The sequence below is a fragment of the Callorhinus ursinus genome, unplaced genomic scaffold (genome assembly GCF_003265705.2).
Source record: "Callorhinus ursinus isolate GAN/ISIS: 27379988/994484 unplaced genomic scaffold, GSC_fseal_2.0 scaffold27, whole genome shotgun sequence".
Classification (NCBI taxonomy): domain Eukaryota; kingdom Metazoa; phylum Chordata; class Mammalia; order Carnivora; family Otariidae; genus Callorhinus; species Callorhinus ursinus.
In genome coordinates this window covers 14,628,617-14,654,737 of record NW_027397089.1, presented here as the reverse complement: position 1 = coordinate 14,654,737, position 26,121 = coordinate 14,628,617, and the positions used below count along the sequence as shown (strand labels likewise).

Here is a 26,121-nt window from a genome sequence, read left to right as displayed (position 1 = left end):
AGAAATGATGTTCCTGACTCTGAAGTTTTATTGATGCTTCTGGTAATAGCCAACCTAGAGTAAATGTTTCCATGGAATAACTATATAATAGCCTGCTGTAATGCTTGTTTATCTTTAAGGTCTTGTTTTGCAAATTTGACTTATGAAATTAATATATTCATAAGTCTGTAATCCTGAAAGGCAAATGGATAGATTTATAATACATTATACATTGAGATTATTTTCTTTAGAACTTAATTCATGGACTGTATTCTTATCTTACTAGTTTATTCATTTCTTATTTTATCTTATAGTTATTTACATTTATAATTTCCTTATAAAGGCATGATGTAATCTTAGTGGTAAGATAAATTTAAAGGAAAGTCCTTTCACTGAACAAATACTTATACTGGGCTTCTATTATATACCAAAGCCTCTGGTGGCTTCTGGGGTTAGTGTTAAACAAAATAGGCACTGTCACTGAATTTTTGCAGCTGTCAGCACAGAAGAGAAATGGATGGACATTAGACTAAAAACCACAGTGGTAAATATATAAGTATATTTTTAGGTACTTAAGCTGAGACCTGACAGATAAGTAGGGGGAGTTATTTGGCTGGGGAAGAGCCTTGTAGGCTGTAAGACCCACAGGGTCTGAAAGCAGCTGGGTTCCCTGGAGGAGTGAGTGGGGTGGGACCCTCCCCATCTGCAGCTGGAGACAGGGCCAGGGGCTACACTGCAAGGATTTAACAGCCCAATTAAGGCTTTAGCACTTTATTTCAGATGCTGTAGGAAACAAGGTTTTCAATAGGAGAGTGATATTTTGTATATTACTCTGGTTGCTGGGTGGAAAATTAAATGATGTGAGACTTAGAATAGAAAAAGGAGAATAGTTAAGAAGCTGTTGCATTTGTCCAAATGAGAAAAGGTGGCGCCTAAATTAAGGGAGTGTCAGCAGAGATCCAGGAAAGTAGACTAACTGGAGAGAGATTTCGGAGGTCACGCACCCAGGATTTGTTGGATTACATGGGAAGAATAATTTCCAGCTTTGTGACTTTGGCAGCTGAGTTGGAAGTTCCATATTTTGAAATGAGAAAAATGGCATATTCTTTTTTGGGGGGTGAGGCAAGGTGGGGAGTGGGGAAGAGTTGTGGATTGAAGGATGGAGAGGTCTAGAGATTTGCTTCTTGGTAGGTAAGTTTGAAATGGTTGTGGGAAAACCCAAGTAGGGAGATTTCAGGCAGGCAGTTGGGTATACTAGTCTGGAACTCAGAGTGGGCTAGAAAAATAAATTTGGCAAATGCCAGCGTATTCTGCAATTTAGGCCAATGAACAGACTGGAGGACAGGTTCTTAAGTCTTGTTTAGACCAGTGATAGGATGGGAGTGACATAACTGCTAAAATTTTGTTGACATGAAAAACAACTGCTTTTTGAATAATTAATAAAAATCAGAATGTTGCTTAGAAAAAGAACGTTGGAAAAAGCCAGAACTTTTTTTCATTAGAGCTTTTGTGATTTAATGCCCCCCCCCTTTCTTTTCTTGATCTCATTCTAGAGGAATTTGATTACTTGCTTTTCTGTGCTTTTCCAAAGACATCAATCCATTTCCTTATTAAATGTTGAGGTCTGGTTACAGCATGTTGATTCCCCATTTCCTCTTTATGGCTTGTTTTCTTTAGGGGTTATTAGTCACCTGAGTCTTAGTATCATTTTTCCCATAGCTTCTCTTAAGCTTCATTGTGCCTTTTTGGTAAAAAGAAAACCGTCAGTGCACAGTAGAATCATTACCCTGACCTTTTTTGTTTATCCTGACTCATTTTGGAGTAATCTCGAAATCTTCCTATTAGTTCAAAGAAATGTTTAGCTCTATTTATTAGTATTTTTATTTTCAATGGTTGAAATACTGGTTTAAAGTTAAGAAAACTTCCTTATGGATAACAATGCCATTATAAATAGGTAAATGAATTACCACTTGATTGGATAATTTTTTTTTAATTTCCCAACATATCTTTTTAAAAATATTTGTTCATGGGGTACATGGGTGAGTCAGTTGGTTCAGCATCTGACTTTGGCTCAGGTCATGATCTCGGGGTCCCAGCATTGAGCCCCATGTCGGCCTCCCTGCTTGGAGGGGAGTTTGCTTGTGCCTCTCCCTTTGCCCTTCCCCCTGCTCATGCTCTCTCTGTGTCTTTCTCTCAAATAAATAAATAAAATCTTTAAAATATATATATATGTATTTCATTTATCAGTTTAATGCAAAGCCTATGCCAGGTGCTACAGAAGAGAGAGCTGGGAGATAATTCTTGGACTCAAGATACTTCCTATGTCTGCAACCCTTGTCATAAAAGCATAGTACTTTTGTACTGCATAAAAGTCACAACAACCTGAAAGTCCACCTAGCGGAATATATAATTGTTTCTGGAGCATTAAAGAGTACCAACCTTATAAGCCCAGCATATCTAATTATTTTTAACATGTTCGAGAAGTGAATATGATTCATTTAGTCAGAAATTTCAGTGACCTCAGAGTCATTTCAAGTTCCCTATATGATCTTCCTCTTATTACTTCATCACTCTTTTGAGTCAGCCACTAAGTGTGTTTTAAAAGGGGTATCCCCAAGGAGAAGGGACTTCCCTGTTTTCAAAATGGTCAGGACTGAGATTAGGAAAAAGACAACTGGGCCAGACCCAATTTCCACAGGGATTTTAAAATCTCAACGTGAAAATAAAATGAGCAGTGAAGCCCAGGTGTTCCGCAGGCAGGCAGAAGAGTAGTCAGAAAAGAATGTGATGGGTGAGAACTGGGAATGTGGTGACTCATTCTTAGTTCCTAAGGATGTTACCATTGGTATTTTAGGTCACTGGTTTTAAACTTTTTTGACCATGATGCACAGTATTATTGCATGATGTATTGTCCACATACAATTTTTTTTTACATAAAACTGAAATGAAAAAATACTTTCCCCCTATTACCTGTATCTTCTCTTCTGTTTCATTATGTTAAAGTGCTGGTAGAAAGCATCCCATTAACTGCATTTCATTATCCTCTAATGGGTTAGACCAGGGTTTACAAATACTGACCTGTGCAATGGTGAGATTTACGTGGGCACTGATGGATGAAGTAAGGATTATTTTTTGCATGTAACTGTTATCATGGGTCATGTGCTCGTATGGAGAAATGAAATTATCTTTTATATCCTGGCACAAAGCTTTTCACATAGCAAGCATCAAGTTAACGTTGAATGGTGTTGAACAAACGGCAAGCAGTCGCCTAATTGGTTGTTGGTAATACTGGTCTTGTCCCCTGAACTCATTTCATTGCAAGACAGGAGATGTTTTGTTTATCAACTGCAGCTGCCATGAACTAAAATATTCATTAAGTTTTACAAAATAAGCTAAATTATAATCTAATTGGATGAGGAGGATCCACTGTGTCCTCAGATCACCCCTGAACTTAGTACAGTAATCATTTCTTACTATTCACGGTTCCTGTGGTGCAAGAATTCTGGAGCTGCTTGGTTGGGCAGTTCTGGTTTAGGGTGCCTTATGAGGTTTTAGTTCCATATTGGCTGGAGCTTCAGTCTCTGAAAATTTGAACAGTTCAGGTGGAGGAGCACATGGCTGGCAAGTTGGGGATGGCCAGTTGGTTTCTCTCCATGTGGGCCACTCCACAGGGTTCCGTGCCCTCATGACCTGGCACCTGGCTTTGTCCACGGTGAGCTATCCAAGAGACCGAGACAGAAGCTGCAGTGGAAGGGACCACAAGGGTGTGAATACCAGGAGGTGAGGATCCTTGGGGGATATCTTAGAGACTAGCTACCATACCATAGACAGGTATCTTTATTAATGATTGCCTTGAATTTTTAATGAAGGAAAAAGTAAACATTAAATTCTTGTTTTATTTTTGAATTTTGTAAAGCATTTGCAGAGAAGTATTGAAGGAATTTTGGAATGAATTTAAAGGTATAAAAAATGATAAATTTTAAGAAAATGGGATTCTTGATGAAATACTGAATGATTAAGCGAGTTCTATTTAGTTGGCTAAGTACAGAATTATGAAAAATTAGTTAATACTGGGAAGACCCTAAATGAAATTAGTAAGAATAGAAAATAATTTACTCTCAGTAAAATTGGTAAGTACTAATCATTAACAAGTAAAATAACCTATTAAACCAATTGGGCAGAGACTTGTATTACTAAACCTTTAAAGAGTAGATAAAAGATTGTCATAACATTCCACTTAATTCATAGTCTAGATTAGGATTTGGCAACAGGGGCCTGTGGACCAAATCTAGCATGCTGCCTGTTTTTATAAATAAAGTTTTATTAGAACACAGCCACAGTCATCTGTTTCCACATTGTAACTGCTTTCTTATTGCAGTAGTAGAGGCAGTAGTTTTGGGACAAAGACTGTGCACAAAGTCAAAAATATTTACTATCCTTTGAAGAGTAAGTTTATTGACACCTGCTCTAGATTTTAGATTTTTAAATACAAGATTAGGTTTTGGAATGTTGATGAGATGCATAAATCTAAGGACAGTAGCATGTAAGTAAACTTTTAAACATAAAAGAGGGTGTGATGTTAACAGTGTTTTTAATTTTTCTAGAAGAAAAATCTTATTAATTAGAAGAGGGAGGGACAGAATATCATAAGATTTGCAAGAATAATGCTTCATTAGGCAAGACTTTGCTTATTAAGAAAATTCATGAACTTTGAATAGGGCCCATGTGGGAACACATGAAGGCAGCATTTGAAAAACAAATGTGAACATTATGTTGACTGAATTAGGTTATTGTGAAAAACCAGTTTAAACATTTGAATTTATTTCTTCCTCCGAATTAAAAGTTAGGACTTTTATTATTTACTTTGAAATCCGTTCTGGTTTATGGTTAGAGTTTTGCCTTTTTTTTTTTTTTTTTTTGGTTAACATGGAAGTACAGTCTTGAGAATAAGCCCATGAGTAATATTCTGCAGAATGACTTGAAGAGATATAGGTACTTACCAGTCTTAATGATATGCTGCAGACAAATTGATAAATGAAATTTCCAGATAATTAGCACAAAGTTTAGGGCTCAGAGCTGTATGAGCAAGGACGAGGAGCTAGGTACACACGTGCAGATGGATGAGGAAATCCCAGATGAAATGTATTTCTGATAGTACCACCATCATATGTTGCCCTACCAGAGTGACTTTGTGGTCATTGTTAAAACCTGCTTTTCTAAACTAGGAAGAAGAATTTATACCAAACAGAATATACGTTAAGATTATGGTATCAAGAGGAAAAAAGATTTAGAGGTGAAGTTATTTTTGCATTTTAATTTTAGAAAATAGCGACAGCTACGATTGCTTGGGCACCCACACTATTTCAGGCTTTGTGCTAGGTGCATTTCAAAAACTGGCTCATTTAGTGCTCTCAGTAACTCCATAGGGTAAAAAATAGTGTTATCCTCACTCAGCATAGGAGTAAACTCAACCTGGGAGAGTTTAACTTGCCCAAATTCAGTAGTTGGAGTAGGACTCCAGTCTGGGGACATCTCGCTCCAGATGCCTCCACATCACACTGCCAGCCCATAAATCTGTCATCTTGTTCCCAGCTCATATTATTTTCTTCCATTTTCTTTCCCTTCCTCCCACCCCTTCTTCCCTTTCCCATTTCCTTTCTTTTTTTTTATTGTTAATTACATAACTAATACATGGTATCAAAACAGTTTAGCACAAAATGGTGTGAAGTAAAAAGTGAAAGTAGCCTTTATCCATATTGTTAACATTTACTGTTCTCTTCCCTGCTTCCTTGACCCAAGATAATATACACACATCATAGATATTTTCCACGACAGGACACACAGTTCTTTCTCTCCTATTATTTTTAACAGCTGCACAACATGTTCCACAGTACAGAAGTTAATTTATGCAGCCCTTCCTATTCATTATTCTCGTGACTTTTGGCATCTTGTTTTCTCTTTGTTGTTGTTTATATAACTTGGCCTAATGAGCATCTGGTGTTTGCCCTGCATACACTAATTGAGATGACTGAAGTTTATTTATCAATCTAGATTTTAAAAAGCAATGGTGGTGGGATGCCTGGGTGGCTCAGTCGTTAAGCAGCTGCCTTCAGCTCAGGTCATGATCCCAGGGTCCTGGGATCGAGCCCCGCTTCAGGCTCCCTGTTCAGCGGGAAGCCTGCTTCTCCCTCTCCCTCTCCCGCTGCTTGTGTTCCCTCTCTCATTGTGTCTCTCACTGTCAAATAAATAAATAAAATCTTAAAAAAAAATGGTGGTTATGTTCTTTCCATGACCTCAATGATATTTTGAGTATAATTTCTTGAATGGGATTTTGTTTCTGTATCATGAGGTCTTGTGACCCTTTCTTAAACTTCCTTTTCTTTTCTCAGTTATCAGCAAATTATAATTTATATGTCAGTGATAATTTTTAAAAATTTAGGGATGAGCTATCTCAATCAAAAGTTTTAAATTACCACATAAAAGTGACTTTTAAGTTGACTCTTCATAGGTCATTAGACTGTAAATCTTATATATCGTTATATATATGTAGTGAAAAAAATTGAACCATGAATTATCAGAAAGAAGTTTTTCCAAAAGAGTGTTAAGATACCAGGGCTTCTGGGTGGCTCAGTCAGTTAAGCGGCTACCTTCGGCTCAGGTCATGATCCTAGGGTCCTGGGATTGAATCCCGCATCGGGCTCCCTGCTCAGCGGGAAGCCTGCTTCTCCCTCTGCCTGCTGCTCCTTCTGCTTGTGCTCTCTCTCTCTCTCTCAAATAAATAAATAAAATATTTTTTTTTTAAAAAGTGTTAAGATACTTAACCTAATTCCTGGTATCATTTTAGTAACTTATTTAAATAAAGTACATAATTCTGCAACCATCATTGATATATTGGTAAATAGTGATGCTTATTTTGGAAGATACTATTTTTAGAAAACTAACTTGTCTAAAATGTGTTAATACAGAGTGTCTATTTGTATGTAGTAGTAGTATTTACAAAATGAAGGAAAGGATAAATGGATAGGAGAGAAGGAGACAAAAAATCAAGAAAGTTGTCTATTTGTTAGTACAACAATGTTAATGGTTATGGTAGAACTGTAAAGAATAAACATTAACATATCTAGCTAGCAAGAATGTCTAACAAAGCAAGAAAACCTGCCCCTGTTTGCCCTCTTGTTTTAGATGAGTATGAATAGAGTGGCAGAGTAGAGAAAACATGCATTCTCTCTTACCCCTTCCTTCAGTTTCGGGGCAGTGCCACCCTGGATAACTTCTGTCTGTTTTCACCTTTCCTCATATGCAGTGTGAACAGCAGAACCCATCGGACAATGTTCTTGTGCAAAAGAAAGATGAGTCCTGTATCCACAATACCTGCAATGATTCTCAACAAGTGGTAGTTGGTATCATGTTGCCGCTAAAGCTGCTGCTTTGGCTTATGAGTTTTTAGCTTTTCTTCTGTCAAGTGATTTTTTTTTCTTTTTTCTTTTCTTTATTTTATGAAAATCACTTAGAGTAGTGATTTTGGGGTGCTTTATAATTAATGGGGTGAGAAAATAAGCAGACTGGACTTTGTGGATGCCAGATATTGACTGTGAAAATTTTTAAATCCTTGTTTGTTGGCTGCCATCAATCAAGAATTTAGTCAAGTCCTGAGAGCCAACTTGTCTTATTACCTCTAGAAATGAATATACCCCTTGCCAAACGTACCTCCTTCCCTGCCCTTCTGCGGAGATGGCTCTCTGCTCAATTGACTCCACGTTGCTCTTTCAACATTAAGAACCTCTTTGTTCTGATTTTACTCAACTTCTTGGCAACATTCAGCATAGTTAGTCCTTGACACCTTTTTCCCCTTGGCTTCTATGACATCATGCACTTCTGGGTTTCTTGCTGCTTTTCTGGCTACTCTTTTACTGGCTCTTTTTTGTTTGCTGTAGCCATTCTGCTCTCTCTTCCATTCTTCAAATATGCAGTGAAATTTGCTTTAGAAGATCTTGCTTATTCCTGCCTCAGGGCCTTAGCACTGACCTTTTCACTCTGCCTGGCTTTTTTGCTCACAATCCCGTTCTTTTGAATGAGCCTTATCCTGACCGGCATTATCCTAGCCACATCCCTGACTTTGTCTTTTTTCCATAGCATTTACTCCTTCTATCGTACTACATAGTTTACTTATTTATTATGTTCGTTTATCTTCTCTGATAGAGTATAAGCTCCATGAGGGCAAGGATCTGGATTTTTGTGTTTGTTTTGGGTTTTTTTCCATGGATAGACCAAACACCTAGCATAGGGCCTTACACATAGTCGGCATTATTGATTGATGAAAGCATAGCATCTAGCCTGTGTTCTCTTTTAAGTCACCTCGTTGACTTCCAAGGCTCTTTGCACACCACATGCATAAATCTACATCTCCGCCTAGACCTTTTTCCAAGTCTCTGCTCACTGACCTCTCCACATCATTTCTACTAGACCTAATCAGAAAACAAAAAACCTTGCAGGCATCCTTAATTTCTCTCTCACCTTCCCTCACCCTTCTTCCTTCCTCTCCAATCTATCAGTAAGCCCTGTTGACTCCTCCCGTTTTCAGAGAGTATCCCAGATCATCTGTGCCACTATCCTCTCATCCAGACAATAGCAGCTTTGCCCCCGCTCCCACCCTTGACCCATTACAATCCGTTCTCCACACTGTAGTCAGAGGCATCTTCTTAAAATATAAAACTGCAAAACAGATCATACCACAGCCTTCCAGTGGCTTTCCATAGCACTTAGAATAAACCCAGAGTCCCTTCTCTGGCTTATAAAGCCAACTCTAGTTGACTGACTGCCTCTCAAACCTCATCTCTTAACTGTTTTCCCCTCACCCCACGACACTGTGGTCACTGGAGGCCTTCCTTCTTCTCTTCAGCTGTGCTAACGGCAAACCCTCAGACTGCCAATGTTCAAGCTGGCGCTTCAGTGCTGCCTCTTCAGGACTTCTCTTGACCAGCCATTCACTCAGCCCATCTTTCTTCTTATATATTGTTGACTGAGTCTTTTCCCTCATGAGACTGTAAGCTCTGTGAGAGGTCTGTACCTTTGTCCCACCGTATCCCTAATATGTACAACAGTGCCGATAAAGTTGATGCACCATAAATATTTGTAGACTGAATGAATAAGTGAACAAAAGAGACCAAATTGCTTTTTAAGAGTTACAAATTTCTATAATACTTAGGATAATATTTTAACTAACTGATTAAGAATATCCTTAGGTTGGATGGGGGAAAAAATATGACTATTCTGATTTGGGGACGAGGCATTAAGAAATACTGCTCTGTCCCTTAGTAGAGAACAGGAAAGTCCTGCCCCACCCTCAGTTTTTCTTTTCACGTACATAATACAGTATTTTAAAAATACTCTTCTCTTACATCTTTATTCAGAAGCAAAATTGTTTTGTGTTTGCTTTTGTTTTTCTAGTAAAGCACGAGAGATTTTCTTATAGTCTAAGCATTGTCTATAGCAAAAGACCATTTGAATGCCAAAATAATGTATAATTAGGTCTATTTATTATCTTGCTACATGCAAAGTAGATGCTGAGGGTTTACCACTGCAGTAAAAGTCACTAAGATATGTAAGTTTATTTTACGAAATATGTTTTAAAATTTACAGGTTTTTTTAGACAAATTATTATGCAAAATGTATGCCTTTGCCCAAGATTCCTATAAATATATGCTCCAGATTTTGTAGAGACTCTTTTACTTATTTTTTCTTTGTCATTGTACGCCTCCTGGGGCTCACTTTCTTACTATACGTATTTGAAAAGAATTCCTAATATTAAGATTGAATATTTTAAAAAAGCGAAGTGCTTCCACTTTTTTAAAATACCATTTGAGGATCTCTGAGTGAGGAAGTGGTAAGCAATAAATAGGAATCTTTTACCAACGAGTTGTGTAGCATCAGTACTTCATGATTATTTCTGTGTGCGTCTCACCCTGTGCACTAGTGAGTGCCTAGAACAGTAGCTCTTTCCCAGAAGAACCTCAAAATGATGTGGAGAGTTTCTTCATAATGTCTGGCCCCACCCTGGTCAGCCTGAAAGATTTCTGGACCCTGAATGTGTCTGCCTTAAGTTGTTTTTCAGCCACACAAATGATTCTGTTGTGAGCTATGGTGAAAAACAAAATGACAACAAATTGGGATAAGGCTTGTGTACTCACTTCCGTTCTCCCTCCCGTTCCTACCCTGTGGTTCAGTATCCAGTGAATGGCAAGTATGTTTAGTCTTGGAGCGACCCATCTATCCTCCTGTGTGTGTGTGTGTGTGTGTGTGTGTGCAGTGCAATGCACCAGAACTGTGTAAGGTCTTCACAGATTACTCAGTTGTCATAGAAATAGATTATATCTTTTGTTGAATTTTTACAGATTCATTCATTCTTATCAGAGTAGCGTTTGGGAAACATTTTATCAAATTTTGTAGGTAGAGAGAGGGTAAGTAAGTAAATTAAAGAAAGAGTGGTGAGAGATAAAGATTAAAAAAAATAGGACCTCTAATTAAGATCAGAGGTAAATGTAATTACAGGATGACCTCAATTTCAAATCAGAATGCTAAAGTTGAATGTTTAAGAGAGAGAAAATATTCAGGTTAAAGAGCTATTAAGTGATATGGAAGAATTCAAAACGTGAGTTTAAAAATGGATGCCAATGTGCTGGAATTAATGCCTCTTTTACCTAATTTTGTATCTGCCCGTCTTTCCAAAGTTATCTCCTTCATTCAGCTGTTTAGCACATGACCCTAGCTCCTCCATTATCCAGGGTGTAAAGCCCTTCTTGCCATCTGCTTCCAGATTCTATCCTCCCTGAATATTAGCTTGTGGTTTCTCTTTCCTCTCCTCCCAGTTTTGACAGCCCACACTTCTTCCAGCTGTTCACACCAGTGCCACAAGTTCTCCAGTCCCCACGCCACCTCCCAGCCCTCTCCTGCCCCACTTGTCTGCCCCCAGCCTGGCTGTTTCCTCCTCCCTGCCTCTTCCGTCTGGTCCAGATGCTCAGCCTTCATCTACAGCATTTCCAAAAGGTCACCCCCTCCCAGAATCTTCTCTAAGTTTTCCTCCTCAGAATGCTCTCGCTCATCCCTCTAAACTCCCCAGCGCAGCAGACCATCAGTGTCTCCTCTGCTGTGATCATCTTGTATGAGTGTCACGTACTCTTGCCTCATGGTCCGTACGCTCTTCTGAAGACAGAGACGGTCCCCTTGTTTCTGTTTCCACTGTGCATTGCCTTGCACCATGCCTCATATATAACATGTTCTCAGTAAATATTTATAGATCAGAGGTAGATTTGTTTTCAGTGAAGAACTTTCCTTTCTCCTTCAGAGAGCATAGTTTTCTAGAAACTCTTTTTATAGAATCCTCACCCTGACCCTTATTGTACGCAAAACTTACTAGACTTAGCAGTACACAAAACATATCCACATTGACACTTTTTGTTTGATACATTGTATGGCTCTTGGTATTTGCTTTTATTCTGTGCTTTTTTCCTGGGCTTTTTTTCCTGGGCTTTTTTCTTTTGAGAGAGAATGCTTATATAGCATACGTTGCCCGCAGACCTTGCAATTAAACCTACCAAATGCTCTTGGCAATGGGAATGATGAGTTGCTTTGGTAGAAAGCTAAAGAAAATGATGTGTTGGTAGCTTTCTTTGAACTTAACACCTTTTTGGTGGGGGAGGGAAGGTGCTGGAATTAGGTAGGTGTGGTTCCATCGACAATTCTCTCCTGTTCTTTTTTAACATTTTATTTTTACAACTTCTCTGAACCTCTTACTCATTTTGTCTCACCATTTATGAGGGGCCTTACCTTAGCTACTGCCATTGAGTTTGTCTGTTTCTTGTGCCTTCTTATTTTCCCAGGTCTTCCAGATTAATTTGGAGTCAGGAGGGAAGGGGATGCAAGGCTACTATTCATGAAATGAGACATTTGTGTGTGAGGTAGTTGGTTACTTCTGCACTTCTCAGGCATTAAAGACCTCAGACTGGTTGTGAAGAAAGGAAAATCATAAATTAGTGTATGGACCCTGGTGAACACGTATTAGCCCGACTCTGCCTGTGGTTTGCTATCCCAAGCTTGGTGTGTGTCAACTGTACGAACACTTCCTATTTTTGTTTGTCTGCCCAAGGTTAAAATGGGAAGTGGATTCGTAAGAATCATCTGCTTGCTTTTGGTGGGGCTGCATCTGCTGTGCTAGATTTTTTTTTTTTCCCCTGAAAGATTTAAATGGTCATCGTGAGCTTCTTGACCATATATCCATCGTGCAAAACTATATGCCTTTGCAGCAACTTACTCAGCATACCAGGCAAATTAGTTATTTGATTATGTAAGCATACATATGCAAACTATTTTGTTGATTTGTGTGTGTGACATATTTGTAAAAATTTTTCTTAAAAATGCAAAAAAAATTATTAATCCTATTTATCACTTTATCAACATTTGGGTGAGGTCTGTTATTATATAAGCATATAATCTATTATATGCTATTATGTATAATCTGTAGATGAGAAAAATCCTTATTGATATATTTTGAAGATAGCAGACTTATTTAATAAAGATACTGAACATTTCAGTTTATTGATACTTACTAATATTTCCAAAGGAAAAATTAAAATACTACTAGAGAGTTTGCAGATTGTTTTAGTTGGTGAATAGCCAGGAGTACAGAATAAGAGGTTAAAAAGTGAAATATGAATGGCTTATAGTTTGCCTAATTTATCAGTGGTCAGATTTACTTTTTGGGGTCATGTCCTGCATGTCTTGATATTTCCAGTATTTTGGGAAATACCTGTGTTGACATAGTTAATGACATACTGAAACCTAGGGATTTGGGGGTTTTTTGTTGTTGTTGTTGTTATTGTTAAAGTATAGAAATAATTGTTTCCAGGCATATCAAGTTAAACGAACCACAAAAATCATGAAGTCAAAAACACATCAATTATCATTTGGCAGTTCCGTTTAGTTTATTGCAGTTAATGATCTTCGATTGAATTTGCAGCTCTCTGGGTTTGTTTGGAAGTAGGCCATCACATGCTGAGATGAAATACCAAGTCATTTAAATTAGATACCGAGCATGCTCATATGAAGTACTTACTCTTGGAGACTGCAGTGAGGTTCAGTTTTCTTTTAGTGGGAAGAGCAGGAAAGAGCTCACCGTTTGCCCTTTTGTCATCATTCTGTCAGGGGGCACGTAATTTGTCTTTGGAAACCAGAGCCCTGAGACAAAAAGAAGGCGGCAGGGTTTTAGCAGAAGGCTATTTGGTGAGTTAATTAGCTGTTTTGTTCTATATTGTAATTCCTAGCAAGGCTGTGTCTTATATCTGCTGCTTGTTTTGTACTAAGCTGAAGCTTTATGTAGCAAGTAACTTAGCTGAAATTGGGAGAAAATTGTTTCTGCTGCGCAGATCTCACTCTTTTGAAATATTTTCAGTACATTTCTGAAGTGACAAGTTCGTAAATTGCTATGATGATACTCCTTCGTGTTCTCCACAAATTTCATTTGCTCACTGGTGCTGAATAATGCTGGCAGAATTGTGTGCTGAGGGAGCTCAGGATTTGTCTGTTTGGACAGTTTAGCATTTTTGTTCTTGTATTTTGATGAAATTGTAATTTTTACTTTTACATTTCTACATTTTATCTTAAAAAAAGTAGTGGGTAAGACTCATTTAGCATAAAAGCAAGAATTTTTGAAAGACAATGAGGATATGTAATTCTATATGTACATATTTTTATATAGATGATTCAAAAATCAGTTGGCTTTATAATATAATTGGTCATTTACAGTACCCGAAAATAAAATGAGATTGATAACACTTTGTGAAATATGTTCCAGTTACACAGTATTCATATTTAGAATCCGTTCTGTTTTTAGTTATTGAAGTAGCTGTGGAAGTATTTGGAGTATAATAATAGTTTTGCCATTTTGGGCTCTTCTTACTTCTCTTGAGCTCATATCATGGTGATTGCTAGGAAATGTTTTGTGGTTGTTTGTGTTATCCAAGTGCTCATGTTTTACCGTGAAGTTAAAGAGGGAAGTTTTTGTGCATTTTTTCCATATTATGTTCTCATCAAATAATATTTAAAGTCTATACATTATTATTTCATAATGAACATGATTTTGATTTATATTTATCATAGATAAACTTGGCAGCCAAATCTTCAGGGTATTCTGGAAATTAAAATTGCATATTCTGCATGAGATAAATTATGTTTTAAAGATTTGAAGAAAAGGCATAAAATTACCAAATTTATTTCCTTGGGCAAAAATCATGTTTATTAGGAAATGTCCATGTCAGGTAGGGAATTTGAGGTATAGAAGGTGTTTTAAAGAGTTCTAGAAAAACAATGTGGTGGGGTGGAAGGAATGGGAGGGGAATACTAAAGGCTTAGTGCCTTCAAACGCCAGGCATTTATGTGATGCTTTCCTGAAATAGCTTTATTTTGTGAACTGCCCCCACTATGCCATTTTCCAGGATTGGCACATGTGAAGGAGGTGGGTGTATGCTTAAACTTGTATATTCATGAAAAGGGAGGGTTAGCAGTTAGAGATGAGGATTAAGTGACAGTACTCAAGAAGTCTGTTCCACTTTTACATACTGACTCACTCGTGTGACCTTGGGAAGCAGGCACACTCTTTATTTCCACTTATTTTCAGTATAGTACTTCACTGTGGTAATAATAGGAGACTCATTTTGATTTCTAAAGTAATAAGATGACTTCTTGGGACTATTGCAAAGATTCATGATGGCTGTAAGCCATTCACAGGTAGCCACTGGGGGAAAAAAACAAACAAGTGTTGCTTTTACAGAATCCTCTATCAGCTGTTTTCTTTTTTAATTAAAAATATTTCGGGGGTCCTGACTGGTTCATTCGGTGGAGCATGCGACCCTTGATCTCAGGGTTGCAAGTTAGAGCCCCACATTGGGCGTAGAGACTACTTAAAAATAATATCTTTAAAAAATATTTTGAATGTGTAAAAATAAAAATGTAGAAGTCCTCTGTGATTTGAAACTAATTTGCTAATACATATTTACTCTAGTCTGTGAATAATCATGAAATTTTCATGGCAGAATTATACTTTACACTATTCTCTTATGTATTTGGTCCTCTAATCATAGATCTTCATTTGCCTCTAATCATAGATCTTCAATTAGAGATAAATCGATAATCAATTGAGGTCTGTTAAAGAAAAATATGGAGAAATACTGGGAGAGTGAAAGGAGGGAAATATGAAGAGAAGAGTGAACAAGGGTTTCTTTGCCAGGTTCTAAAGATGAAGCACATACCCGTTATTTTTCATTTCCAAATCATTAAGTTTGCCTACTCACTTATTTAACTTAACATCTACCAATTAAGGATAATTTAGTTCCCTAACATTTGTGAAGTTCAGTAATGCTTAAAGATCCCAAGTGGTCTTACCTGAAAATGGGTTCAGTGGTCAAGTAAGTTTGGGGAATAATGGGCCATAAAGGCTTGTTCATAGCAGAACTTCTTGGCCTTTAATGTCTTGTTCAGAACTTTATTCTAGAACTTAATTTTCTCTGAAATATGGTTTACTTTTGAAAAGAAAAACCAATATATGATATAAACACATAGCAAACATTTAAATAATCCTGATTGGAGCCCTTACCTTTGAAATACATGGATAAGTGGGAGAATTATGGGTTTGCTTAGATCTTCCAGAAAATTGCCTCAGTTCTTTTCTCATTTTACATTTAGAAGAACAATCTTAGAAATACAATGTAAATTTACGATTAGAGGTATGATTAGATTTAGGAACAGTATTAGTGACATAAGCTAAAATTACATTTTTGAAACCCCCAAACACTGAAAGTATAAGCAGTAAACACTATGTGAGGGATTTGGGGAGCGATATGACCAAGTAAAGATTTTTATAATTCTCACAATTTTCTTCCATTTTCTTAAAGTTACTCCTAGATTACTCCTATAGAGAGACAAATTAATTTTTTAAATATGGTTTGTAATAGCAAATAAGTAGAGTATTTGTAATCTGGTGGGCCTGGGTTCTAATCTAGCTTTGCCACTTGTGACTCTAGGCAAGTGTCTTCTTTTCTCCATTTTGTGTTTTCAGTAGTAAACAGAAACATCAATGTTTTTCTTTTAGATTATGAGTATTTAATTTAGAACCCAGCATGTCACTCACAAAGTGTTCAATACATGATAAAATGTTAAAAGAGTCTCACTTGCTTAGCCAACTTTTTATAAGAGTAATTGCTAAATACCTGTGTGTTTCAGCTGTGTTTGGCCTGGTAGACAAAGTGATGAATATTTAGGCTAAAGAAATACCTCAAATGTGTTCATATTACTATACAAACAATGTTATTATAAATAAAATCACATTTAGTGAAATATGAACTCTTAAATTAGTGGAAACCCAACAGTGCCTGGCACACAATTGGCCTCACTAAATGTTTATTGAATTAATTTTTTTTCATGCTTTTCAATCTATATCAGTACCACTGTTTTAGAGCTTATATTTTCTGTGTCTGTGGCCTCTATTTTTGTGAAGATTGCTGTTCTTTAAAAGCAAAACCCTTTAGAGGGGAGGAGGGTGGGGGGATGGGTTAGCCTGGTGATGGGTATTAAAGAGGGCACGTACTGAATGGAGCACTGGGTGTTATACGCAAACAATGAATCATGGAACACTACATCAAAAACTACTGATGTATGGTGATTAACATAACATAATAAAATTAAATTTAAAAAAGATTTTAATGATACCAATCAACAACAAAAAAACCCTTTTCATACCATTATTAAGAAACACATTAAAACTATTAGATCCCATACTGTAATCTTCGTAAGTGAGCAGATAATATCACTTTTTTCTTTTAAACTGTAAATAATTCTTTGCTGACCTTGATAGAATATTATAATTACTTATACCCCAGAACTCTGGAACTCTCTGGCTCATCCATTGAAAATTTGGTGAAATCTGGCCTATTGTAGCCCTTATATAGCAAGATTGTTCAGCTGTTAGAGATTGAATGGATGCATAGGTTGGCGTTGGAAAGACACGTCAAATACTGTGTCATTGGGGCCATGGCCCTCGTACATTAGCTTCTCCCTAATACCCTTCTTCTAACAATGGCTTTTTGGCAAATTCAGAGTCAGCTAGCTGGCTTGATATAAAACTACTTTATTTTAATGAGCTCTCAGGGGTATCCATGATCTAAGACAGGTACATCAAAAGTATATATACAGTGGTCATTACTTACCCTAACTTGACATAACTTATCTCTTTAATTAGGCCATTAATAGATGGCCACTAAACAGATACTCAGCAAATTCATGTGAGTTTAACCTCCATCTGCAATTTCCTCAATGTTTTGTTGATGGTGCCCAAATTCCCACTCGATTTCACATTGTCTTGAACTTGCATCCACAATCTCTTAGTTGTCACTCTTGACTTACTGGTTCTTTTCTCATCTAGATTCTTCTCAGCAGCCTTTTATCAAGTCCTCTCTTGCATCTGTAGCTCAGACATTTAGTCTAGGAATCAGGGTTTGGGGTTTCTGTTTTTTAGTTTGTTTTGCTGTTTCTCCACATTACTCCTGGACTTACATATCCAGATCTTTGCCAGCATCTTATCTTTCAGTAAGCCACATGCGCAGGTTCAGTCCTGCCTAACTCACTGGAAACGTTTTCAGTTTCTGGGGCACCTGGGTGGCAGTTAAGCATCTGTCTTTAGCTCAGATCATGATCTCAGGGTCCTGGGATTGAGCTCCCTGCTCAGCGGGGAGTCTGCTTCTCCCTCTCCCCCTGACCCTCTCCGTGCTTGTGCTCTCTCTCTAATAAATACAGTCTTTAAAAAAATAAACATTTTCAGTTTCCTATAACCTAGATTTCCTGAGGTGTCATCTACCTGAGTAATAGAAAGTAAAGACTACAGGTCAGAATAAAAGTTAAAATAACAACAGCAGCAGTAACAATAATAGCCTTACATCATTTCCAAACAGAAATCACTTCCTCCCACCCATGTTAAGCTTGATGCTAGAATGCAAACAAGCCCCCTCCGGCTCTGCAGTTCTTAGAATGCCTTTGTTTCCTTCCAGTGACTAACCATTGGCAAGCTCTTCTTGCCAAATTGTCACAAATTTTCCTTACAGGGGTTAAGCCTTAAAACGGTTTGAATTCAGTTTACGATAATAACTCCAGAATGATTTCTCTTCCACAACTCCTCAGCTCACTGGCCCTGAAATGGATTTCTTAACTTTTTCTCTTCCCTCAGGATGTGTTGTTTCTTCCCCATTACCCCGAATGCTGCTCAGGAGGTTAAAGAATGGCCATCATTCCCTTATTTTACTTGAGTCTCAAGCCTTCTGCCTCTTCAGTGAAACACATCAGACTTATAGGAAAGTGAAATATCTGTTGGCTGCTCCCCTGCCCACCCACTTTAAGGACTTTTCGTTTTGATTTTATTTTTAAAAATGGATCATTTGATTAACTATCAGCTTAGAGGCTCTTATTCTGGCACCTGTTAAATATGAAACCTGATTAACTGCGGTTTTCCTTGCTGTAACCTAATGAGTACACATGTTCTCAAATCCTCATTTATTCTTAGAAGGGAGGGTACACATATTAACAGATACGGGAGTGAGGACTCATACCCTGAGCTACTTAGGAACCTCAGATGGGCTGGTTGCTTGACCCCCCCAGGATCTTCTGCAGATTCAGTGTTGATCTTCTTTTGTCTCTGAGAATGGAGATAGACTGGGTTTCTTATGAAGCTTTAATGTAGAATCAGTATTTTGGTGGTTTAGTAAGCCATGTACACTGGAGTGTAATCCAGTGTAAAGGACTAGACATTGAATATGCAATATAGAGAATCTTTATTGGAAAATGCATATGTTAGTAAAATCCTACAAATATTCTATGATTTTTATTACTGACGTTTCGAAGTGTAAGTCTAAAATCTACTTTGTAAAGATAGAAAACCACAAACCACAAGTTTGAGCACAGGATCTATGACTAATTTAATACAGATGTAACTTTCCCCTTAGCCATCATTTAGCATGGACAGTTTCCAATGGAAAAGGTTTAGGATTAGTAACCAGGACCTTCTCCTGGTCTCCTTAATGTCTGGTACATAGCTTGTCTGCTGTCTAGCACGCATCTTTCGGGTTTTTTTTCCCAGTTGAGATGAACTATGATGGAATTTTTTTTTTCTCTGTCAGAAAGAATGTTTTGGATATAAGCATAAATTTTCCTTGGAGCTATACTTTTTCCTTAAGAATAAATCTCTGAAATTACAGCTTAAGTCAATGAGAAAGTATGATTTGTCTTCTAAAAGCGATTTTATAAGTATTTCAGAAACATATCTTTCCTTTGAGGACAAGTTGATTGTGGCAAGAAAAGGAGAATTGCAGCAGTTAACATCTAGCCAGCAAAATCCATCTGGGAGATGGATAACTTAATCTTAGTAAATAGCACAAAAATCTCTGTGTAAACAAACAGGAAATTATAGGGCAGAGCATGTGGAGACCAGCAACTTAATCAGCATATCTGTTTCCTGGTTAGAAACTTTCTCATTTTCACTACCTTTTCTCTGCTTCGCTAAAGAGTTAATAAAGAAGCAAGAATTTTTCCTAACCAAAGAGTTGACCTGTTTGTAGATTTTAACAATGGCATTTGATAGAATTACTGCTGTAATTCTAGAGATAAACATGAAAGTTGGTGCATGGGATGCTTTCTCGGGCTCAGGGAGGATGACATTGTATCCTTTTTCTTTTTTAATACTTAAAATTATAAAATAATATTGTAAAAATATTACAGACACAAAAAGGATATGAATTAAGAATGCCTATATACTCACTGTTTAGCATAAGAGAAAAGAAATTGCCAGTACATTTCATAACTTGTACTATATGTGAACCATTTATTGCAGTATTGCACATTTCAGTTACTTTCAGGTCGCAGAGGAGTGATTTAATATTGAATATCTAATTCCTCCTTAATATTAGGTTTATAGCATATATTTGTAAATGATTTTGAGAAAGCAGTTTGTTCAGTTTCTTTTTTCCTCCTGCAACTATTTTGTTAAAACAAGTTTGCATCTAGGTAGTGTTCTCTCCTGTAGGAAAGAGTTCTTAGTAATTGAAGCTACATGATCTTGATCGGGTAACTAAGATGGTAACTTTAGCAGTATTGGGGGATAGTGTCAGGGCTAGGAGAGAACATACCTGGGAGAGCAGTTTTTTCTACCTGAACCAAGCGAACTATGAAGATAATGAAGAGTTGCCCCTTGGCACTTTGTTCTTGGGTCTTGTAAGGACACCCCCCAACCCATACATATACCTCCAGTGTGTACTGATAATGTCCTAACCCCTGGAACCAGGAAGCTTACCTTATGTGGCAAAGACCGCAGATGTTAAGGACCTTGAGATGAGGACCTAGACCATGGGGGCAGGACTAAGTACAATCACAAGTGCCCTTATTGAAGGTAGGAGTGTGGCAGGGGGAGATTTCAGCCACAAGAAGAAAAGGCACTGTGACTCTAGAGGCAGAGATGGAATGATGGGACCACAAGCCAAGGAATGCTTGCAGTCACCAGATGCTAGAAGAGGCAAGGAGCTGATTCTCCTCTAGAGCTTCTTGAGGGATTGTGGCCGCCAGCACCTTGATTTTGACCCAGTGAAACTGATTCCAGTCTAAATTTCTGGCCTCCAGAACTGTGAGAGAATAAATTTCTGTTGTTTTAAGAACCAAGGTTGTGGTAATTTATTACAGTAGTCATAGGAAACTAATAGAACGCCACAGAGCTGGGTTCATTGGGATCACTCACCTTCCACCTTTGTCATGTCAGTCCTCACAAGTCTCTGTCAGGCTACACAGTTCCTTCTATCAGACCTATCACACTGTCAGAGAGTGTGTGAGTAATCTCATAGTAGAGGAAGATCTGTACCAGATACCCAGAGTATTGGGTATTATTAAAACTACTTAGCTATAAGTCTTTGAGAAATTTCTGTGTAAACGTACCTGCTTTGTTCTAAAAAGCATTTAAGACAGTTTGCTTACAAATTTGGAAACAACACAGGGGGGGAACATTAATTTGAATAAAACAAGTAAGAAAGATGAAGCATAGAAAAAGAGTAATAGAAAAATAAATCGGGAAAGACTTTGAATAAATCAGCTTAACTTCTACAGACCTTCGATTCTTGACCTGAGAACCAGATCTAGGATTACAAATCCATGTGAGGATTAAGTAGAAAATTATAAAGTGCTGCTCACATTTTAAGTTGTTTTATAATCGCCATTGCCATGTTATACCCCCTGACCACAGTGTTTGCTAATTGATTTCTCCGAAGAGTTGGAGGGTTTTTATTTTGTCTTTATAATGCAATACAAAACATTTTGCAAATCATATATCTGATAAGAGACTTGTGACTAGAATATATTTTTGAAAACTCCTACAACGCAATAATGAAAAGACAAATAACCCAATTTAAAAATGGGCAAAAGATCGGAATAAACCCTTTGCCAAAGAACAGTAAGTACTTGAAAGATGCTAAACATCATTAGCCATCAGAGAAATACAAATCAAATCCATAATGAACTATGACTTCAAACCCACTAGGGTGGCTATAATCAAAAAATGGGCAATAACACGTGTTGGCAATGATATGGAAACATTGCAGCTTTCCTCCATTGCTGCAGGGAATGTAAAATGATGCAGCTACTTTGGAAAACAGTTTAATAGTTCCTTAAAGTTAAAACATAGAGTTACCAGGGGCGCCTGGGTGGCTCAATTCAATAAGCATCTGCCTTCAGCTCGGGTCATGATCTCAGGGTCCTGGGATCGAGCCTCGCATCGGGCTCCCTGCTCATCGGGGAGTCTGCTTCTCCCCCTCCCTTTCCCTCTGCTCCCCCTGCTTGTGTTCCCTCTCTCTCTCTCTCTCTCAAATAAAGAAATAAAATCTTTAAAAAAAAACAAAAAACAAAAAACATAGAGTTACCAAATGACCAGGCAGTGCCACTCCTGGGTATCTATGCAACAGATTTGCAAACATATGTACATGCAAAACGTGTATGTGAACATTCATGGCATCATATTTTTCATTATAGCCAAAAAGTGGAAACAACGCAAGTGACAGCCAACTCAAAAATGGACAAATAAAATGCATTCTATCCATATAATGGAATATTGCTTGGTGACAAAAAGAAAGGAAGTGCTGATACATGCTACAACATGAATGAACCCTGAAAACATTGTGCTGAGTTGAAGAAACCATTCACAAAGAACCATATTATATGGTTCCACTTATACGAAATATCCAGAATAGGCAAATCCATAGTGACTGGAAAATAGACTGGAGGTTGCTAGGGCCTGGGGAAGGGAGGTAATGAGGAGTGACCGCTAATGGGTACAGGTTTTCTTTTTGGGTGATGAAAATGTTTTAAAATTGATTGGTTAAGCATCTGCCTTTGGCTCAGGTCATGATCTCAGGGTCCCAGGATAGAGCCCTGCATCGGGCTCTCTGCTCAGTGGGGAGTCTGCTTCCCCCTCTTACTCTCCCTCTGTCTTCCCTCTCTCTCTTTCTCTCAAATAAATAAACAAAATCTTTTTAAAAAATTGATTGTGGAGATGGTTGTACAGTCTTCTGAATATACCAAAAATAGTTGAATTATACACTTTAAATAGTTGAATTTTATGGTATGTGAATCAAAAAGCAGTTATTTTTAAGAAGTGTACTCTATTATTATAAAGAAATTGGAAAATACAGAAAACTGTATATAAGGCCATAAAAACTACTGGTAATTTCACCAAACGTTTTTTGCACATTGTCCTTTCATTTTTCTTCCCCATTATGTAGATCCCATGCATATACATTTTCTTCTGTAATCGAGAGCATATGGAATATAGTGTTATAATTCTACATTTTCACCTGACAGTTTGTTTTCAGCATCTTCAAAAAGATTTCCTGAAATTTTTTTATTATAAAAAGTGGAACATGCTTATTGTAGAAAATGTTACAGAACATGAACAAGTAAAAGGGACGAAAAAATCATTCATGACCCTACTCTTTTAATACCGATGTTTTGGTGACTCTTGATTTTTATGTTCTCAGCTTTAACCCAATGCTACTGAGTAATAGCTGTCTTGACTACAAATGATATTTTCATATCAGGTTTATTTTTTTTTTCTAATGCCTGTTAACTTAGTGTGTCTTTCAGTCACTTTCTTTTTAATTTTATTTTGAAGCACCTGAGTTACTCAGTAGTGAAGTAGAAGAAGTAATTGAAACCCAGTCATGTTGAGTTTGAGGAAATAGATTAAATTAGTGATTTCATACTTCTTTCTATTACAAGGATTATAAAGATTTTAAGCATGGAGCAGCCATCAACTAAAGTCAAAAGAAAAAAAGTTCCAGTTTGGTTTTAGTAGAAATATAAAGTGTCTGTTAAAATATTACCAAGAAAGGTAAGATGTCTGTTAAAATATTAACTTTAAGTAAATATATTGATAAGTAGGTTTTTAAAAAAATGTGTGCTCACATGTCTAGTTTTAATCTTAAATACTTGTCACATTTGAAATGTTACATGACCAGTGTATTCATAAATTCACCAAATGTTACATATACTATGTTAAGTAGTTATGAGTGCCCATTTTCTGATATAACTATGAGAAAGATACCCCCATTTCAGAAATAGGAAAACATGTTGAGAATGGCTCTGTGTTTCAAGTTCATAGAACTTGTAAATAGCAGAGCCAGGATTTAAACCAAGATTTGTGTAATTACAAATTTTTTTTCTCACTAACCTGAAAAACTCTGTGTTTTTGATATTCCAGTTCCTGTGCTAGATTCTTGTGAGCCTCAGACAGCTCCTGACCCATCCAACAGAGGGGAATAGGGCCTAGAAAGAGATCATTTCTGTCAAATAAATAAACACAAGAACATCTACACATTCACGACCCAGGTGTGACTGAGTCTACAAAGATGGGTGACTGATCCCTCTGGGGCAAGTGCTGAGGACAGTAGGAGACGTGTACACAGTTAGAGGTGCCACAGAGAAGGAAGTGATTACTCCTGCCCAATGACGTGAGAGCGTGGGTAGCTTCCCAGAGCACATAGGGTCTGTGGTAGGTTTTGACAAAGGATGATTAAGAATTTACTAAGCAGAAAAGCAGGGGCAAGGGGGCACTCTAAAGAGAATGAGACTAAAGTCTTCTAGGTCTCTTCAAGAACAGTTAACCAACTTCAATGCTTTTAGCGTATTGGTTGTGAGATGCTTGGGGGCAGGAAGTTCAGGCAGATGAGGAAGGTAGATCAGAGTCATATTATGAGCCATGCCAAAGAGCACAGACAATCCCGTAGGCATTGGTGGGCCATTTTTAAGAGTTTAAGTAGGAGAACAGAAAAAGGCAAGTCTGTGTATTAAAAAGATAAACCTGCAGCAGTGTGGAGGATAAATTGGAGGTGGAGGAGATTGAGCATGGAATCCTTAATGTTTGAACTGGTATGATTGAAAATGGGACAAAGATTTTAAACTATGGCAGCACAAAGGGAGAGAAGATAGATGCTGTGGAAGTTAAGGAGGCAGAATCTTAGGATTGCATAAGCTGGGATGGGGGTTAGCAAACGAGAGGGGAAGGACCACACTCCAGCATTTGGATTATATTTGAGATGAGAAATTGAGAGAATATAAAGAGAATAAAGAAATTGGAAATAAAGAGGTCTGGGCATTTTGAGTTTGAAATGTGGGTAGGATATTCCTTTTGTTCAGAGAGCAGAAATTAGATATAGAGTCCTACAGAGCAAGAAAACATACAAGGGTAACAGATGTAGATTAGAATGTACAAGTTTAATTAAAACACCAATATTGTTATTGAATAGTAACAGGAGTCATTGAAGAGTGGATTAAATCGCTTAAGGATGGAGAGTATAAATGAAGGAGGATTGAAGATAAAACCTTAAAGGAAGCCAAATGTCTAGATGATGGGCAGAGGAGACCTAGAAGAAATGATTAGCATGAGAGAATCAGAGGAGTGAGATTAGGAAATACAGGAAGGGGCACCTGGGTGGCTCAGTCGTTAAGTGTCTGCCTTCGGCTCAGGTCATGATCCCAGGGTCCTGGGATCGAGCCCCACATCGGGCTCCCTGCTCAGTGGGGAGCCTGCTTCTCCCTCTCCCACTCCCCCTGCTTGTTTCTTCTCTCGCTTTGTCTCTCTCTGTCAAATAAATAAAATCTTAAAAAAAAGAACCCATCTGAAGCTGGAAACCAGGAATTGTTCATCACATCAGTGTTGCATGGGTAGATGCTGGCTTTCATTTGAAAGCAAGCATATTTCTTTCTTTTTTTCTCCCTCCAGAACTTATTTGCTTACTGAAAACTATTCCTTCTTGTGCAGTACTTGGAACCCCTGTCAGTTTAAGCTTGTTTAGTTTAGCCAAAAAAATTTTTACTGTGAAATATAAAAATGTTATGAGTTATAAATAATACAGAAGCTATAACAGAATCCACACATTGAATAACTATTTATTGGGTGTTTAATGCCCTCTAGCATGTAGAGATGGCCAGGGTAATATGCACTCTGACATGTTAATAGCTGAGATTTTCACCAGGGGAAGGGGGGTACAGATAAGTAGGTCAGATAACAGTATCCACAGACACACTCCACTTAAAGTTACATTTAAAAAATTTTTAAAGCATTTTTGTATTTGAAACCATATATTCATATCCTTCTGAAAAATGTCATAGTAAACCATATAAAGGACCTAATCCTATCTTCTGAGATGTGATACAGTGCAGTTTAGTATCTGGCTTGTTTTACTCATTAGCATCTTTTGAGATTTATCCAGGTTACACGTAGCAGGAGTTTCTTCAATTTCATTGCTGTGTAGTGTTCCACTGTATAAATATGCTACTATTCATTTTATTCTCCTGTAGAGGGACATTTGGATTAGTTCCAGTTTAAAACTATTATAGGCAGTGTTGCTGTTAACATTCTTACATGTCTTTCAGTGCTCATATTTATACCTTTCTTTGAATTTATTTTCAAGAAATTGCTGAATCACAAAATAGGTGTATGTTCAACTTTAGAAAATACTGTCAAACATTGTTTCAGAGTGCTTGTATCAATTTAGGCTTCCAAAAGCCTGTGAGAAA

The 26,121-nt window shown here is 37.4% G+C and overlaps 1 protein-coding gene across 21 annotated transcripts in view; it reads left to right on the top strand.

Annotated features, from left to right (window-relative positions):
• The window catches only part of PLEKHA5 (pleckstrin homology domain containing A5), a 238,691-nt gene that overhangs the window by 72,110 nt on the left and 140,460 nt on the right, over nt 1-26,121 (top strand). Inside the window, exon 1 of one of the 21 annotated variants that reach the window (XM_073877910.1) lies at nt 13,168-13,254. The exons of the other annotated variants lie outside the window; for them this stretch is intronic. The gene's annotated coding sequence lies outside the window, so the exon portion shown is untranslated. Of the gene's footprint in view, nt 1-13,167; nt 13,255-26,121 lie in introns of those variants that run through there. 21 annotated transcript variants of the gene reach the window in all.